The following is a 20,515-nucleotide window of genomic DNA, read 5'->3' as shown; positions in this document are numbered from 1 at the left end:
ATAAAGAAAAAATAAGCAGTCTCAGGCACCTAATCTTCAAGCAGAGGTGGAGATCTATAGCCCTCCAAATCTTGTTGGACTCCAGCCCCATCATGCCTGACTATTTTTTATATTTGCTGGAGCTAGTGATGGACAAATCTTTCATTTTGGTGTCTACCAGTTTCTTATTTTTCCAATCTCAAATTCATTTTGCCCCACTTCTGCAAAGTGCACATGAAAACATGCATTTGTGCACATGTTTCTAAAAATCCACATTTTGTTCATAATTTTGACAATTTTTGCAAGCAATTTTCCTGGATATAACACATGCATGCATGTACTCCCCCCCCCCCCCAATATATACTGTTACATGCCACCCCAATCTCTGAGCTGTGTGAGATTACAGGAGTTCCAGGCTCTTACCCAGGGTTAGTGTTTCCTTCGGAATGAGGCACAGCAGAGACTGAGTCGTTTTTATGGCCTATTGTTTATTTACCCATGCATACAACCTGAGTCTACGATGGAAGGGTTCACAGCATTAGCACCCCAAAAGGGTTGTGCTTCTCCCATAGCTGCTGCCTTGGATTTAAAGAGGAATCAAGCATGGGTCTGGCTTTCCAGTTTGCTGCTTTTCGCTTCTAGCTCACATAACTCTCTGGCCTTTGCTTTCCTAACTACCAGCCATATTTCTTCTGGGACTGAGCCATTTTCTTTGTTCCCTTAATGACCCATTAACCAGGCTATCACCTTATCAGAAAGCTAGCCTGGCTATTCCAGGAATTAGAAGGGGGCCCAGGCATGCAGTCTTCAGCATATGCACCGCCGGGGTGCAAAGATCCTCCCAGCGCCCCCAAATTTAGTTTAGCCCTCAAATTAACTTTTATTATGCTGATGTCAGACACCATGCCTACGCCTTATCTCTTGTTTATGAAAGAAGGGAGGGAAAAGAAACAAAAGGGTCCTGCTGTGGGGCAGTTCCAGGAGGGGTCAGTGAGGCTCCAGTGCCCAGCACCAGCCAGCAGGCGGCCAGCAGCAGAGCAGCCAGGGCCCTCCTTTGAGCTGCCCCATTCATGCAAAGCTCCAGGCAGCTCCGGCAGGGCGGTGTGGCGATCTAAGCTGGTGGGCGCCCAAGAGGGGTGCACGGAGCTCAAGGGGGCGGCCAGGAGCCAGGAAGGGTGCTATGTTTGGGAGGATGGGGGGTGGCCGGCAAGTTGGATCCGGGCATCCCCCTTGGCATGCCAGCCAGTGAGCAGGTCGGCAGGAGGCAAGGCGGCAAGTTGGGAGTAGGTCCGTTGAGAGCGGCTGGGCGGGGGACAGGCGGAGGGCTCCCAGAGAGCCCTAGTCCCCTGGCGGCCTCCTGTCAGTCAGTTGCCAGCGGGCATCTACGAAGCTGGCAGCTCCTGCTTCATGGTTTCAGTTTGTTCACCTCCAGCTCACGCAAAGGAAAAAAGAGGAATGGGGGGTGTGCAGACACCAGGGGTGGGTGGGGAGGAGAGCGGTCTTTTTTGTGTGTGAATGACAAGCAATGCTGCTGGCGCGGCACGTCTTTGGTAAATGAGCGCACAAAGTCGAAAGTCCTTTTGTTTTTCTAGCTTCATCAAAATTATTTATCATTTCATAACAGGTAGATAGTTAAGAGCTTAGGCAGCTCCAGCGGTTGGCGCCAGGTGCCCCCCAGAACTCAGCGCCCGGGTGCCCCTGCACCCCTTGCACCCCCAGGTAAAGACGGCCCTGCATGCAGCCTACCCACCCTCCCACCGCTCTGCTCTATGCATATTCCATAGGATTGCAACCTAGGATTTCTGTTTGAAACCATTACGCATTGTTTCCAGTTGCTGCAGTCCCCACTGTAAGCAGCACAATATTGAGCTAGATGGACCAACAGTCTAATTCAGTATAAGGCAGTTCCCTAAGTTCCTATGATCAGTTTTGGTTCTAGTTGCCATACTAATTTCTCTCAAAGCTTGTGCTGTAGCACAAGTCCAGGACCTTGCATTTAGACATAGTTGGCCGGTTTTTCTTGTAACATAGCTCAGACTTCAGCTACCTTCAGTTGCTGCCAGGTAAGCCTGAGGGAGTCTATTAATAGAGGAAGCCAACAGAGGTAATATGGCTTAGGGTAGGAATGGGGAACTTGTGGTCCTCCAGACATTAGAATCATAGAATTGGAGAGTTGTAAGGGACTCTGAGAATCATCTAGTCCAACCCCCAGCAATGCAGCTGTTCCATATGACGATCGAACCTGCAACCTTGGCATTATCAGCACCATGCTCTAACCAACTGAGCTATCCATGCACTAAACACTGTTGGATTAAAACTCCCTTCATCCCCAGTTAGAATTGTCAATTGACAGGGATTAAATAATTACTTAATTGTTAAATTTCTATCTTGTTTTTATGCCCAAAGGAGCCCAAGGTGCCAAATAGCAATGTGCTGAAACAACACAATTAAATATTATTATTATTTAAATAAAAACAATTAGTATCTAAAAACATGTAAAACTGTCACATACAGTCACATAATTTCAAGGTTGCCAAGTTAATAATGATGGAGACAGACACAGCTCACTAGGGAGGGCATTCTACAAACTTGGAACCACCACCAAAGATGTTCTGTCACATGTTAAAGGATAGTGCTCAGTGGCAGAATCACCCATGGAGCCTCATCTTTTGACTGATATGGTAGATGATTTGGGGAGAACTTGAACAACATTTTGAGGTTCACAGGTCCTCACCTCTGGCCTAAGAAATACTCAGATCTGAAATGAGACCTTTTCTGAAAGCACTTGGGAAGCTGAGGTAGAGGCTCTGGGACAGATATCCAAGACAACAGTTTTATGAAACGGAAAATATAGTATACAGAGCAGAGGAATAAACTCTACTGCAACAATAATTGTAGTTTTCCCCATGGCCTTTCTGGCAGGTTTCATTGCACTCTCTTAACTGTATGACATGTTGCTATTTATTCTGCATTAAAAAAAAAAAAAGTCCTTTCCAGAGGGATTTCTTCTGATAGGTATGCTTTAAAAGGCACCATTCAGTGTGCCAGCTGTGCAGGAATTTCTCAGGTGGGAATGACTAGAGGAGGTTTTCCCATGCAATCTGTCCACACTACTTCTGCAGACAGGATAAACCGTGCAGAAATTAATGGAGGGTATCCCACACCATTTGTATATATAAATGCTGAATGGGGAAATGTTTTGCAACAACACCGTCAGACTTGTGTTGGTAAACCTCAGGTCAATAGGGAATCTAGTAGACCTATGGTACAATTGTTGTAAGTCTATTTGCAACAGCAGCCTCATGCAGTATTTCAAGGGTTGATCTTAAGCTTGCATTAGAATAAAAGAACTTTGCTGTATGTCCCCAGATCTTTCTGTGAAATTGCCTCTACCAGGACACAACATGCATTCATAATACACATCTGGTCTAGGTGAGCTGCAACCCAGTTCAAAGGATACCTTTTATAGGATATGCAAATATGGAATATAAAGCACTCGGTGGAGTGTGCTTACTTGAATGTCAATTACCACATGCTGCTTTTGCAGAGAAATATTCATAAACATGGAATCTGTAGAGGGATGCAGCACATATAAACTATTGTTTAATAATAACTATGGTTTAATAATAACTACTACCTTTTTTAAACTACTATGAAAACCACAAATTACCAAACAGAAAAAAGGATGTTCCCTTAATTGAGTGCTCTTTCAGTCATAATTGCAATATACAACAAAAGGGACCCATTTCTGGTATAGTCCATCACCATTTCTGCTGTATCAATCTAGTTAATTTGTCCATTTCAGCAAGTGAAAATACTGCCTTCAACCACTCCACAGTGTGGGCAGTGGACCATTAGATTTCCAGTGTTTTGCAGCAATAATCTTAGCAGCCACTAACAGATTTTCAATCACAACGTGACGATCCTGTGCATGTCTTTTAAAAAATGAATCATAACAGAATCCAATCTTGACTTTAAACTCTTTAACCAAGGACACACTCATCATAAAACTTTAAATTTAGAAGGCGCCCTACAGGTCATTTCCTGTCCTCCCAGAGGCCAACTAGATGACCCAGGTGGAATCGACACATGTATAAAAATCATTCTGAAAATGCTTTTTTAAAAAGAGTTTTTAAAAATACATTGAATTTTCCATAAGGCTCACCATCACCATCTAGTGTCACATTGTATATTGCACTTGAAACACACTTAAAACGTTTTATTTGACCCTTTGTGTATGGCTATCAGGAACACTTACAAGTGTCTTTTGATCGAAGGCAATACATTTCAACAGTATGCATCCCTAACTTGGTTCCCATCATATGTTTTGGACCATGACTGCTATCTTTGCTTAGCATTGGCTATGCTATCAGGGCTGATGGGATTTGTTGTCCAAAACATCTAGAAAGCACCAGTTTGGGGAAGTCTGGTATAGACACAGCCGTTGAAAATGTGCATTTGATCCTCATCAATCCCCATGCTTTATTGTAGTCTTTGATCTACCCTCAGTCCCAACCTTGTACAGTGGTACCTCGGGTTAAGTACTTAATTTGTTCCAGAGGTCCGTTCTTAACCTGAAACTGTTCTTAACCTGAAGCACCACTTTAGCTAATGGGGCCTCCTGCTGCTGCTGCGCAGCCGGAGCACAATTTCTGTTCTCATCCTGAAGCAAAGTTCTTAACCCGAGGTACTATTTCTGGGTTAGCGGAGTCTGTAACCTAAAGCGTATGTAACCTGAAGCGTATGTAATCCGAAGTACCGCTGTACCCCTACTGGAAAATGTGAATGCAAGGCACTGATGGAGGAGTCATCTAGCAGAAACACAAAGTGGCAGCGCTCAATCAGCTGACTTCAAGGCCTGGTCTGCTTCCATCAAGACTTATCTAACACCAAGCTTTGGTCCTGAAGCCAGTTCATCAGAGAGTACCCAGCCCTTGTAACCTTCTGCTTCCTTAAATTGTGTTACCTGCTTCAGAAACTTTTGGTCTTTGACCCTTGCTTAACACTTGTTTGGCACTCTTTGCTTCTGGCACCACTAAACTGTTACCTTCTTCTTCGACCAAATATTATATTTAGCTGTGCAAATGTGTGTATGTGGAGGGGGGGGTCTTGTTAGAAGATAAGGAGCTTTCTGGATCAGACCAATAGCCCATCTAGGCCAGTGTCCTGCTCCTGAAATGGCTAACAGATGCCATTTGGGAGCCTGAAAAGAGGACCCCAGGGCAACCTCACCTGTGATTCCCAGCAACTGGAATTTTGAGGCATATTGCCTCCAACAGTGCTAGCCCTCTCCTAAAGCCATGCTAATTCCTGGCTATCACTAATTCTTGTGGGAGCTTGTAGTGTGATTGCATCCCCAGAACAATCAATGGCTGGGAAAGTAGGTCTGGAAAATAATACAGGGATAGTAGGTTTAGCATTCCTTCTTTCTGTGTCACTATCCCAGTTGCTTTTACGTCTTTTTAAAAGAACATCTGGAGATCTTGTCACAAATCTCTCACATCACATCTGTTTCCTTGGCACTTGAATTCCTTTTTGCTCAACATGGTTGGACAACCAGGTTTTGCCTCCCTATGCAACTCATTCCTGAAACAAGGAGCTTAGCATTGGGATTCCATTCATGCAAAGCCAATTTATTTCTAAATATAAATCAACAGCAAGGTGGTTCATCAGCCCCTTAAGTTTCATTAAGATACCATCCTTATTAACTTGTAATTTAGTGTATGTTAAATTACACCTCTCTTCCTCCCTACCTCTTGCTATTTTGAAGTTGGTTTTGTTTAGGGTACTCCCACCTCCAGAGAATAATACTTCACAGAGGTAATAAAAGCATCTTGTGCCTGTTGATTTTGGGTTTCCATGACAGAGGATGTTATTAGATAATGTCTTAGTCCTAGAGGTTGGTGCAATCTAATTTCATTATCCTAAATTATGCATGCATTTTCAGCTAAATGTTCTCTTCCAAAGGAACTGCTTAATCTATAGTGTTTGGCTTGTTTTAATACTATTCTGTAGGCGACATTTCTTGCTGAAATATTGTGAATGGAAAGAGGCCTTTAACTCTGTGAAGTTTTTTTTTTGGCAAATATCTGTGTGCTAGCACTAATTTTCTTCCTCTCGGAGATAAAGTGGTTTCCTGCAACCTCTTAATGTATAATGTATCTTGGGTAAACTCAGGGAGCCAGCCTTCAGAATTAAATAAAAAGGGCAGAAACTACTTGAAGGTAATCTCTCTTTTTTGTTTTGTTTTTTAATATAACCCATGAGAGAGGTAGTAAAATATGAAAGCCTACTACAATCTCCATTATCCACAGCCCATGCTTCTTTTTTTGTTTTGTTTTCAGGCTACTGTAGCTCATGCTTTCTCATTTTATAGATTAAAAAAACCAACCCCTGTATTTTGCTAAATGATTTGGATTTATTTTACCTTCTTCCAGCAAAGGAATGTTTCATTTTATGGATCCTGATTTAGCACAATGTTTCAGCACAAGATTATTCGTAAACTGGAAGGTCTTAATCTAGGAGGAATGGTCCATTAGTGCAATTGGGACACTACTTCACTAGCCCCAGTCTGTCCCCAGAGAGCCCTCACCTACCTGCCTTCTTAATTACATCTAGCCCAGTGGATGGTACTAGCGCGTAAAATTTATTGGACAGGACACACAGAGAAGAGGGCTTTCAGGTGTTTGATGTCAGGGTTTCAGCAGTTTTATATGGTGGTCCTTAAATTGGTGGGGTATTTATAGGTCAAAGCTGGGCTCAAAAACAGATGGGCAGCATTCCTGCTACTTCAGGGGAAATGTAAATCCATGTAGAAAACAAGTTTCACTTTACCCATTGGGACTGAGGAACCATCTTCTAATGAGGATCTCTATTTTATCTGGATTGAACTTCAGTTTGCTAGCCCACATTCAGACACCAGATCTGCACATCAATCACCACATCTGCCTGTGATGTAAAGGAGAATCAGTTTCAGGTTAAGAATGGACCACCAGAATGAATTAAGTTCTTAACCCAAGGTACCACTGTATCATCAACTTGCAGATGACAAGGCATTCCATTTTTTAAAAAAATATTTTTTATTAATTTTTTCATTAATAACAATCCAATGGAGGCCACATTAATATCATGCCAAATCACAATACAATAAAAAAAGCCAATTAATCAGTTCCAGATTCAATGTTTTTGGATGACTTCCCTTGTTCCGGTTATCTGGAGTTGATGTTAATCCTTGGTCCTGTTCCAGTTCTCTTAATTAGTACAAATTCCACAGTTCCGATCTTAATCCTTTGTTTTAGCAACCACTGGTGTGATGACTTTTGTTCGTATTTAATAAATCCATATTCATTAACTTGCAGAGGGAATTTATATCCTGTAGTTTCTGTGTGAAATATTTGTTTACCTTCTTCTTTTATTTCATGTTGTAATCAATCAATTTTCTTCAACATTGCCCCTCCTTCAAAAACTCCTTTCTAAGTACACCACAACTGCATTTTGCCTCTACAAAACTGAAAGCATTCTAGCGTCCGGCCACAACTCCTGGCTTACTTCCAGCACTTTACTCCTTTACTCCTTTCCAACCTTCTAACGAACTGGTGTCTTGCCAAAACCATAATAAATGAAAATTAGAGTTCTGTTTAGTAGGCAAATCATAACAGTATTTCACACAGTCTATTCTTTCAAGTACTCCTTAAAGAAATTTATAGGTTCTTGTTGAATCCCTCTTGCATTTTATATATAGTTATAGTGCATTCAGTGAAGGCTTGCAGAATCATAGCACATCAAATATAATGTAAAAAGGGACCAAAGGCTCCCCTTCACTTACGTAGTGTTCCAATTACGATAGCAAGAGTCCTCTCCAGATCAAAACCTTGGCACTCTGTACCTGATTCATTTAGCAGGTTATCTTTCTCCTTCATCCAGAACACGTCTGTTTCTTAAGTCCAAATTCAGATCCCTCTTAAAAGAAACAGAAGTACCTCCACTCATGGTGAACACATTGAGGAGTTTCCAATACGTACAGTGCTATGCGTACAGTCTAGTTTTGCTGCTACAAGTGCACCATGGTATTTCTTTTCTCTGCACTCCTCCCAGAGGTTATGCCTCCTCTGGTCACTGCTGTGGATACACAAACTGTCTGGCTCCAGGCACTCCAGTTCCTTCATCTGCAAGGAACTCCCATACAGCAGGATTAATGTTGCCAGCCTTCATGACTCGTTTGCTGACACCTTTGTAAAGCAGAGCTTGTCTTCCAGCAGTTCTTGTGCCTGAAGCCAGCTCCCTGTAAAGCATCCTTGGGGAGCCTACTCTCTTCCATGCAGTGTACATGACCAAAACAGGGTAGACATTAATGAGCTAGAGAATGCAGACTTAGGAGATCACAACTTTGTTTGAGACTTTGTCCTGGCGCTTGATGCCCAAAATCTTCCTGAGGCAGTACATATGGAAGGCATTGAGGCGTTGCTCCTGGTGGGTGTAAGTTGCCCATGACTCACTTCTATATAGAAAACAGAGTGGAGCCAGCTCATTCCATTAAATTGCAGAGGGCCTATTTTAAGAGGTACATGGGTGAAATTGGGGGGTGGAGAATCAATATCACCCACCCAGGGAGTGACTTTTTTCTTCTTTGGTGATTTCCCCCCACTCCCACCAAAATTAATGGAGCAGTTTGTTCCTTATTCAGCTTGGGTAAAGGCTCAAGAGATACCGTGTAATTTTCGCAGTATCTCAGATTAGTTCAGAAAAGTCCCATTTTTAATTAGCAATATCAATTAATTAAAATTATTTGGGGTTTTTTCTTTTAAAAAGTCTGAATTAATTTGAGAGTAGCTTGAGGAAATTTTCTTCTCCACTGATGGTACATATGAAACAAACATGTCAGGAAACAAGTTGTATGTTCAATATTTTCCGCTCTGATATGTTAGTTAATAAACCCCACCCCTGAGGGGAGCATTCAAACATGATCTTCCACCAGCAGGTTGAAGTAATCCAGCCCAGCAAGTATTGCAAATTACATGATTCTCTTACACGTTTAGATGAGTTCTAAAAACCACTTAATGCTAAGCTACTGTGAGTGATATGAAATCTCTTCTCATGGGTAGTTCCATTGTGGTACCAGATATGAAATAACAATACCCTTTAAAATTGTATATTGTGCTATATACAGAAAAGTGACTGATGTCATGGTCTCCACCAATACTGGCTGAATACGTAGGCTGGATAAATGTGGATGCAGGTACAGCATTTTAGTCACTCATAATGCTGAGAAATGAACAAATACCTCTACTATCAAATAAAGTCGAGTCCCAACCAGTAGTTTTCATCTTAGCAATCCAAATATTTCATGGTTTGCTAAATGTTTGTATCCAGCTTTACGCTGTATGTTATTTCCTTTTCCATCTTTGTTGGTAGTAATTATTATAAAATCATTTCAGAAAAGATAGAGTTCCATTGGGCTTTGTTAAATGGCATTACATTAGAAACATTTGCAGCCTTAAAAGCCTCCCCCCCCCCATTGGATTTCCAGCAGTGGAATGTAGGTATAATGTAGAGAAAGGTTACATATTTGAATGCTATTCAAAAATTCAATTCTTCTGTTTCCTCTCTTTCTCTATTCACTTTTGGTGAATATGATGTGTCCACTAGGAAGCAGTAATATGAGATAATTGAAGTCACCTATAGATATATCTAGGGGACGCGGGTGGCGCTGTGGGTAAAAGCCTCAGCGCCTAGGGCTTGCCGATCGAAAGGTCAGCGGTTCGAATCCCTGCGGCGGGGTGCGCTCCCGTTGCTCGGTCCCAGCGCCTGTCAACCTAGCAGTTCGAAAGCACCCCCAGGTGCAAGTAGATAAATAGGGACCGCTTACTGGCGGGAAGGTAAACGGCGTTTCCGTGTGCTGCGCTGGCTCGCCAGATGCAGCTTTGTCACGCTGGCCACGTGACCCGGAAGTGTCTCCGGACAGCGCTGGCCCCTGGCCTCTTAAGTGAGATGGGCGCACAACCCCAGAGTCTGTCAAGACTGGCCCGTACGGGCAGGGGTACCTTTACCTTTACCTTTATAGATATATCTATACTGACTTGTTTGTTTTTGTTTTTTGGGAGTATTTCCACCCAGGATGAATCATGCTCATTAAAATTCAAGACACAGGAAAATTGGGGGTGGCCAAATGTTCAGGGACAAACATCTTTAGCATGGAAGAATGCAGTTGTTTACTATCACAGAGCCAAGCTGATTTGGTTGTGTGGAGACTTCATTGTCAAATGCTGAGACTTTAAACGAAGTCAAGTTTAAGAGGCTCAATATCTTTATAAAACAATAAATAAAAGTTTCTATTATTCTATCAGGACAATCAAGGAATCGAAACAATAAACTTAAATATTTGCAATCCAGCACCTGAAAACTGACACTCTCAGTAAAACCTAATCATGTAAAACTTGACTTTAGTAATGACCAAAAAAAAAAAAAAAAAAAAAAGGAGTTAGAGGCCCCTCATAATCTGAGGTCCTAAACTGTAGCTTCCTTAGTTTATGGATTAATCCAGCACTGCTTCACTATGCTGTATGTTTAACTTGCGTGTCTTCTGCTGCATAGCTCCCTTTGCCAGGACTGTGCCCTCCAACTTTGCTTTCTTAAACCACCCACTTTTATTGCTTTCAAATCACTCTTCAAAACCTACTTCTCCTACAAAGGAAACCCCTGAGGGAGATTCCCATTAGCCTTTCATGTACTCCCCTGCTCTGGCTCCAGCCCTCTCTGTAAAAGCTGTCTCGTACAACTAACCCTGTAGTTTTGGAGGGAAAACAATTTTACTTCTCCTCAGTGATTTGTGTGACAGGCCAAACGCCTACACAGAGGCAGGGCCCAAGAGGCAGCACTCATAGATTTTCTTCATGAAATTTCCCTCTGTGCACATAAGAATGTTCCCTTTCTGAAACAGAATTTCCCTCCAGACATATTAGGGTTATCAGAGCAAATTTTATGTATTAGAACCAGCAAAATAAGTTTTCAATGTAAGGCAAGCGGCATCAAGTCATGCACATAAAGAGTAGTTTTCTTTCTTGATGTATGTTAGAGGTACTATGCAGGTACTAGATTTTAGGAAGAAGAGCTATCTCAAAGCCAGCAAGACTAGGCAGCTACTTTCTTCCTATTGAATATCATTCCCTTACACCATGAACACTCTTGACAGCAGGGTGGACAAGGGCGGGGTTGTTGTTTTTTTAAGAGAATGAAAGAAAGGGGGTTATTATTTTGTTTCACAAAGATGTGTATATTAGGCAAAATTTCATACAAAGATGTGTATATCAGAATAAATTTGCATGAAATTTTTCATGAGTACTTGTTTATTAACAAATTAGCACGCTGTGGAAATGTGAAGAACAGAACTTAAGATTATGGGGTGGAGGAACGAAAAACCAAGAGAAACCTAAATTGACAAATTTGCCAAATCGTAGCTGGTCATTAACTTCCCTGTGTAAATTATGTACAAGGAAGGCTCAAAGTAGTCTCTGAGATGCAGTTGGGTGTTCAGGCATCAATGGCTGTTTACTGTAATGCACGTGATTCCCTTCTGTTTGTTGCATCATGCAAAAAAAATCAACATCTAATAGAATTGGAGAGATGCCAGGTCATTAGATGGAGATTCTGAGTAGGAGACGCTGGACTACTAAGCAAACATCATGTGTTTTTATTACAGCTGATCAGACAGTTCTGCAATAACGTATTTTCCTACACGGTAAAAAGCACAGCCAGGCAGGCCATCTGAGTCCTCTAAGCTTTTAATTCATAGCGGTCCAGCAGGGAATGAGTGTTTTGACATATAATGGGTTATTATCAGATCCAACTCCCCTCCTTTCTCTTTTGATCCTCCCTACAATCTGTAACTTCAGAGCAGAATCAGTTATGCTATAAGCAAACAACACACTGGGAGCATTTCAGAAATTCCTCTTTCTAATGAAAATATTTCAGTCTCAATCTAAATGAAATCGTGAGCCCAAGAGTCTTGAGCAGAGAAGAGCAAGTGCCTTTCTCCTGGAGGAATGGTAGCATGAAATGTAGAAATGAAAGATTATGTATGCATTGGTTTGCTTCTGATAAGAAGCAACATTATGTTGTCATTTCAGCATCAACGTTGTCATCTCTACATTGTCATTGTACTTGGTCCAGTGAAGAGAGCTACTTATTTTAAGTCCAGAAGAGCTGAGGACCAGCTTCCTATGTCCCATCATGGTTTTTTCTTGTCAGCTGAGGGGGGGGGGGATCTAGTTAGTGCATTCTACACAGGCAGTACATCAGATTGTTCTGAAAGCCGAACCTGATCAGGGACATCCAGGCTTAGGTCAAAGATTGCCTCAGGTTGAATTGGGCTGCCCAGAGTAATCTGATGTTGCCAGGGTGTCGGTTGGGAAGGATGCAGGAATCTGCTTCATTAGTGTGTTTCCTGCAGTGAACATGCTGAGGAACTTAATCCTCTACTTACTAACTGGTCAGTAAAGGATTCAGTCCCATAAGTTGCAGGTTGCTCCTTCACAAGTGTCTTCCCCATTGCATTGCACTCTCCTGAACTCAGTGGTGGGGGAAGGAGACATAGTGTCTCCCTATTACCACTCCCCCCTTGAACATTGGTCCTAATTCCATTTGGACTTTAGTACCATCACCAAATTATTTGAGGCCAGAATATTGGGTGTTCCCTGGGTCAGCCTAGGTGATGGTCAGGGAGGGGGCTGTGCTATAGTGCACAAATCAGCCACCTGACTTTGGGCTATGTCACATAGGAGTGGGAAGAGGGACCTTTAGCACCATTGGGCAAAAGAAGGTATAGAGGGTGAGATTTGCTGGAATTCCTGGAGGCTACAGATGATGAGTGATGTTGACAGGCTCACTTATATTGTCCTCAGAATGTGGTGCAGCTATGGACAATATGGGGAATGCTGCAAGTTGGTCCACCTCTTTTCAGTAACCTTAACAAGTGTCACAGAACTTAGTAAGAGATTTTATTCTGAGTAAACATGCAGACATTTGGGAAGCATAAGGCCTCACTTGCCTTCCTAGCAACTGCATTCACTACTGCACATGTACAAAGTTGTTTGTAATTATTATCTTTTGTGAGTTGCTGGGGACAGAGTAATCCAAGCTATTAAATACATTTTATAACCAAGTCAGTAGAAACATTTATTTCCATTTTGATTCAGCTTTGATGCATGATGATATGCATATTACATGTGTATTAGCATACACAGCTAGGGGAGTTCCCTCTGCACACACATTTCTGCCCAGCTGTCATAATCATAGGCTCTTTTTTAATAATAATAATAAATGCTGCTTTGATCTCTACTGGTTCATGCTGTTCCTAGGGAGCACAAGCTACCCAAGAGTGTTTCCCACCTGCTCTGTGTAGGAGACAAACTGAATTGAACCCATACAGGTGGCATAGAAACATCCAAGGGGAGTTTTGAACTGTTCACTGTGCTAGAAATAACACAAACAGGAATAAAGAGTTATAAATAGCAACATGGGGAGTCATAAAAATGCTGGGCATCATACTTTAGAGGCTTCATCAAATCTGTTTTTAAAAGAACAGGATTCCAACTGGGTTTGACAGGTGTTGGGTCAAGACAGTGACATCCTTCAAAGTCCACAACTATGCCTCAAGCTTGGGCTAGTTTCCTGTGGTGTGCTGCCTTTCTCTGCACAAATTGAGCAGAAATGAGGAACCTGTGGCCTTCTAGATATCCTTGGACTCCCAACTCCCATGACCTCCAGTCTGCTTGTTTGATGGTCAAGGATCATAAGAGTTGGGGTTCAACAACTCTCCTCAATGTCCCACTACCAATCTCCTGGCTCTGGGCCCCCTTCCTCTGGGATTTCCCTTGCGCTGGGGGGGGGGGGGGTGGTCCCCGGCTGGTGCCTGCCACCATGCTTAATCATCCAGCCAGTCCCTAACAGTACATGGCATTCACAGCTCCAGCCCCTCCCTACAGCAGCTCCCCATTCTGCCTCATTGGAGGGCCAGCTGTGGCCATTATTCACCCTTCAGCCAAAGGTTCCAGGGTTGATCACAGCAATTTAAAATACAATCCAAGTGGTTTAAAACAAGTCACAGGAAAAGGGTGAATCCTGAAAATATATCTCTCATGTGTCAGAGGCTAAAGAGGCATGTCATCAGTATATGATGGAATCCATATGCTGCACATGTGTTTGTGGGGGAAATCCACCACTTAGGGGCTAACACAGAGGATGCCTTCCCCCAGGCCACCACTCCACGAGTTTCTGAGGGTGGTGAAGCTACCTAGGGAGGTCCCTTCTGCTGATCTTAAGGCGAGAGAGAAAGAAGGAGGCATCTTTTCACATATCTGTGGCCTAAGCTTTTTAGGACTTTAAACACTAGCATAAGCACCTTGAATTGGGCCCAGAAACAAACATAGTGTTGGATTAGGGGAGACAGCAGTGTGAGCAGGGCCAGTTCCAAGTCTGAGGGACCCTCAGTAAAGCACCACATCAACTGCAGTCGTTTAGGAGCTGCCTATAAAATTCCCTGCAGAGTTGCGTCACTCTCTGGCAATCTAGGGAATTTAAAGGGCAGTTCACAGACCCAGCTGCCTATTGCTGATCGTAGCCGGGAATAATTTAAGTGGGGTGCAGGGCAGGTGTCAGAATGGACACTGCCAGAGCACTGCCGGGGGTGTTGTGTGATGATGTCAGGCCCACCCTGGGAGTGCCCTTGAGCCTACTTGTGTTATTTCCCCAGTTTAGCTGTAAAGCATCAACTAAAGATGGGTTGTCATTACTGCAAAGCTCTTCTGTGCACTAGAAAATGCAATAGAAATGAAATATTTCTCCTGAGGATGCATCAGATGATTCAGACTTTGTAGAAAAGTTGAAATTTATTCTTTCCTGCCTAAACCCTTTCAAATATGCATGCCACCAATATGTTCCAAATTCAATGAGTGGGTTTAATTCTTAATTAAGTTGGATCTTTCCATTTGTTCTAGAGATTTTGACAATAGAATACTCAGATTTATTTTATTTTATTTTATTATTTTGTGCGGTGCTGCGCAGATGGAAACCCAGATGCAAGCTGTGTACTGTGATCTAAATCTTTATCAGATGGCCTAATCTGGCTAGATAATTTGCATAGACTTTACTTTAAAAGGAGAGACAGACCCACTTCTTTAGCGCATCTACAATGACGGGGCAGCTTTCCAATTCTGAGTCTGCAGAGCTCATGTTTAAAGCTCATCTCACTTTTTGCAGATTAAAACTGCAGCAGCCTCAAAAGTGACTCAAAGTGACTGAAGAGCAAGACATGGGGAGAGGAAGACAAAATTTCAATGTTTGGCAAAGCACTGGAAAAAGCACAGCTATATCTGTGACTTGGTCATTGAACTAGTTCAATGAATAGCACTGCAGTTTTTCTGCTTCATTGCAAGCACAACAGTTTCTGACAAATCCTTTTATATCTTGAATTGGAAAAGAGAAAGAGGGAGGGGGCAGAGTGGCTGTGTGTTCATGGAAGGATTTTGACATAGTTTCTTAAAATTCCATCAAAGCCACAGTATACTTTGCTTTCCTTCTAATTCAAAATAGCTGTTAGTAAATTATAAATCTGCTCCACTCATTAAAAAAAACCCCCAAAAACACCCAGTCCTGATTTAAAGGAGTTATAAATCTACAAATGAGTATAGTGGGCATGGAGTATTGTCTTTTTTTATCCTTGCCTATTAGTAAAAATAGGCCTGATAGCCAAAGGCTTCCAAGACCATGTATTTCATAAATATATATAGTGGATAATTTGTGCAAGGATTAGTAATGAACACACACAACATATATTTGAAAACAGAAACATTCCTCAAGGTTTCTTAGCATTCCACAAAGCAGAGCTTTTCAAATTCTGACTTAGAGGGCCTAGATTCTCTCACACCTTGGCAATTTGGAGGATACTATATGCATGGCGTTTTTCCAGCGTAGCATAATCTTCGTGGAGTGGGGGAACACAAACACATACATGCATACATTCATATACACACATACACAAGTATATACCCCAAATAGGAATGTGCACAATTTCCATGCAAAATGACACATGGGGGAAATGGGCAAACAGTTGTTTTAACTTACATAGAATCTCTCTGGAAAAGAATAATGTTGCATGTGAAATGGCCTCTCTATGGATCCATGAGCATCCTTTTGTTTGCCCTAAAAAAGGCTCAGTCTGCATTCCAGCCATCATGGGCAAAGGGGCAATGTTTTGTGTGATCCAAGTGAGCATACACAAAATGCTCACAGAGGCTCAAAATGCATGCAGCTGCCTCTGCTGAAACCAGCATCTTTCCCAGCCCACTTCAGGGTCCTTTACCTGGGACAGACTTACCTGGGGCAGAAAAAGGGGCGGCAACAGTGGCAGAGATGGTGGCAAGGATGCTTGGAGTATCCATTTCTCTAATGTCCCAGCATCCACTCAATGGGAAGTGGAGATGGGAAAGAAATTCAACTCAGTTCACATTTAAAGACAAACCTACATCATCCACATTTTTTGAAACCAGAACAAAAACACAACCATCCTTCAAAATTCATGTTTTCACACAAGGAGTGGGAAGCTTTAGGATTTTAATGCGGTGGGGAGTGGTAGGGAGGTTGGTGAGCAGAGTGAGTAGGGGCACATTCAGCAATTTTTTGCTACACTCTTCAGCCATAGCTCTCAAAAGGCTTCTATGGGAAGCCTTTATGAAAGGAATGGCAGCTGATTCAGCTATGCATTTTTTGTGAGTCGCAGCTGGATGAGGAGCTTGGTATGTATGGAATTCTTAAGCTTAGGAATTTTGGCCACCCAAAATAAAACCCAAAAAGAACTCAATGTGTTCTTATCTGGGAAGATAATATTAGCACAGCATTTGAAGGCAATGTGAATCATACGCGAGCTATGAGACGTCTACATTTTCTAATTAAATTTCAGCCAGAGAGTCTGAAGGCGAAAAATGAAAAAAAAAAGTTTGTGTGTGACACTCTTTAAATAACTGCCATGTCTGTTGTCATTTTGGGTTGAGCCTGACACAGGAGTGTGTCTCAGAGACTTGCAAGTTTTCAGGATGTCTGACAGTGAGTGATTCTGGCTAAAGAAGACAAATTCCAGACACTGGTGAGTGTTGTATTTTGTGGCAATTTGTGTTATCAGCCCATCTGCCAAAAGGGTCCTCAGTTTTCTAATTATCTTAAGAATGTGCCAGTGATCCTGCTGAACCTTTTAAGGTTATGGAATGCCAGAATGTCACAAAATCATTTAAGGTGGCCCCTAAATGATGGGAGTTGTGTTTGGATGCTTGGGATTTATGGGTGGAGAGAGTCATGGGTGGCATTGGAAAGAAAAGGGGTTATTATTATCATCTGGCCTTCACCATGAGGCCCCAGTGTGGGTTAGAACTATTTGAAAAATAAAATATTGATATCAGTGAAAGCAAATTTTAGAACTTGGTCCCCATCTAAAACAGTTTTGCAGAATGGAGAGCACTCTCCTCCACAAGGGCAGGCTGGCTGGCAGTGCTCTCTCGCTCTCTCTCTCTTTTTCCCCACCTTTCCTCTAAGGAGCTCAAGGTGGTCTCATGGTTCCAAGGGCAGAATTGTTAAGTTCACCTTTAAATGAGAACTGAATCAAATTTCTCCCCAATCCCTATGTAGAAAATTGTCAAATAGGTAGGTAGGTAGGTAGGTAGGTAGATAGATGATAGATAGATATAGATAGATAGATAGATGATAGATAGATGATAGATAGATAGATAGATAGATAGATAGATAGATAGATGATAGATAGATAGGTATAGATAGATGATAGATAGATAGATAAATGATAGATAGATAGACAGATGATAGATAGATAGATAGATAGATAGATAGATAGATAGATAGATGATAGATAGATAGATATAGATAGATGATAGATAGATGATAGATAGATAGATAGATAGATAGATGATAGATAGATGATAGATAGATAGATAGATAGATAGATAGATAGATGATAGATAGATAGATATAGATAGATAGATGATAGATATAGATAGATAGATGATAGATAGATAGATATAGATAGATAGATGATAGATATAGATAGATAGATGATAGATAGATAGATAGATAGATAGATAGATAGATAGATAGATGATAGGTAGGTAGGTAGATGATTGATAGATAGATAGATAGATAGATAGATAGAGATAGATAGATAGATAGATAGATAGATAGATGATAAATGTTGTATGAACATCCCCCTTCCCTGAGGGAAATTTCTCTAGCTATGTTCTTACTTCTTAGATTTCTTTCAGCCGCCTTCTGATGTTTTGCCTCAGAACGTTCCCAGATTTGCTTCCATTTTCTCTTTTGGTGAGAAAGTGATGAGCCTGACAAACTTTGGCAGTCAACTCCTTTTGGCTTCCGCAAAAGTCTTCAAGTGGTACTCCTGAGGAGGAACCTTGACATTTACTTTGGATTTCACTTTAGGCAAGATTTTGGTATTGATTCTGCTTAGGACCAATGGTTATTTTCCCTGGACTGTGACTGAAACAGTAGTAAGGATAGTGTGTGGTGTGCTTGCATCTGCACACTAAAAGATCACTAGATGTTTTTCATTATTTTTTTAAAACATCATTTAGATAAATTTAAATACTCGTTCATTTAAAAAAACCTCTAAGCAGAGATTTTTATTACTTCACCCCCAAATCCACTTGCAACCTAGCTAACCTCCAAAATTGTGGGACAAAATTTGAGGTGGTATTCTGGCATATAATTATTACCTGCTGTTCAAAATTTAGTATATTGATCTAAAAGCGACAGTTCCATAACACAACATGTAATGCAGTGTGAAAGGCTTCTTAGAATTGATACAGAAGGGCTAGCATAATAACCAGGAAAACTAACACAACAATCCTCACCTCTGAATGCACCCCATAATCAACAAACAGCAAAATCATCATAATCCATCAAATTCCTGGAAGATGAGATAAGTTCTTACCTGGAACCGAATGGATAGTAATGATGGTGCCAGACAAACATTACTGTGGATGGCATTTCACATGGAGCAATCAACAAATGAAAAGGCCATTTCCCATGCCACTACCCTCTGAACTTCTGTCAGAGTTGTCACTATCTATTCTGTACAATAAGGATCTGTACAGTTCTTCAGCTTACACTGGTTTCTGTTTGACCAAATAGCTGACAAATACCACACCATCTACATTGCTGACTTTCTGACTTTCTGGCTTGAACAGAGACCCATCCGAGGGAAGCAAAGGTACTTAAATTTCATCCTGGGAGCTGGAGTGTTATTCCCTTTGTAATTAGATGAAGCCCCTTGTCCTTTGTGATCTAGTGACAGAGCCTTGCAAGGCAGCCCATCTTATTATATAATAAATCTGTGATGGTGTCCTCAGTTATCACACTTCCGCTATGTAAGAAGTCCATGGAAGTGACTAACACCACATGCTTGTCCCAATCAGGTGTTCAAGCAAAGATGCAAGGGCTCAAACTGGGAAAGGAAGGAGGGTTGTGTATGAGTTGGGTTTACCATGGTAGTAGCAACAGTCCTCTTTGTTTTGATTTAAAGGGGGGGGGAGTTTAATCAATAAATAAAGCTCCTAACATTGAAGTCAAGGTTTGATCATCCCTGACTTCCTCATTTCTCAGTGCTCTTAAAATAGTTCCTTGGACATTAAACATTTTGTAAACTATTGGATCTTGCCAACATACTATAGGGCAAGGTTGGTAGATCTCAGATTAGTAGAATTTAGCTTGAGTGAACCATTCAACACAAACACCTTAATGGATGAACATATTCCATTACCAGGCATAAGAGACAGACAGTTTAAGAGAGCCGACAATGTTCAGCCCTGAGATAATATGGCTCTGGGCCAAGAAAGGAATCCAGCTTCATCAGAGAATTTATGGTGAGCTTTCTTAACACATAATTTTTGTGTGTGTTTCCATTAGACTATTTTAAGCATTAACTTCAAATTTGTTCATGCTTAAGGGATTTTGCCTGCGTGTGAATTAAGAGGGGACATTTTTTTAAAAAAAAAAGATTATTGAACTGCACTACCGCAAGGGGAAGAATTTCTGCTAAAAACTGAAAGGCAGATAACATGGACATTTCCTGGGTTTTAAAATCAAATCAACTTGTGCGGCACTACACAAAACCACTCAGACCATGATTTGTCCTCATTTACTTTAGTGGAGTGGTTACCTTGGTGTTGAGTAGGAGAAGCGTTTGGTTTAATTCAGTGATGGCCAAACTTGGCCCTCCAGCTGCTTTGGGACTACAACTCCCATCATCCGTAACTAACAGGACCAGCGGCCAGGGATGATGGGAACTGTAGTCCCAAAACAGCTGGAGGGCCGAGTTTGGCCATCACTGGTTTAATTGATTGGTTTGGAACACAACATACTAATTTCACCATGTGATACAACTTCTTCCATTTTTTTCCTATCTTCACAGCTACAAGGAATACGGAAATGCCTCCAAAAAGAACTGAGGCATTTACATACGGTTTAA

The 20,515-nt window shown here is 41.6% G+C and overlaps 1 long non-coding RNA gene across 1 annotated transcript in view; it reads left to right on the top strand.

The window, feature by feature from the left end:
• Positions 1-20,515, top strand: part of LOC144328424 (uncharacterized) — a 470,376-nt gene that overhangs the window by 127,318 nt on the left and 322,543 nt on the right. The window lies entirely within an intron of this gene.

Source organism: Podarcis muralis, chromosome 7 (assembly GCF_964188315.1).
Source record: "Podarcis muralis chromosome 7, rPodMur119.hap1.1, whole genome shotgun sequence".
NCBI classification, from domain to species: Eukaryota; Metazoa; Chordata; class Lepidosauria; order Squamata; family Lacertidae; genus Podarcis; species Podarcis muralis.
This window is presented reverse-complemented; position numbering and strand designations above follow the sequence as displayed.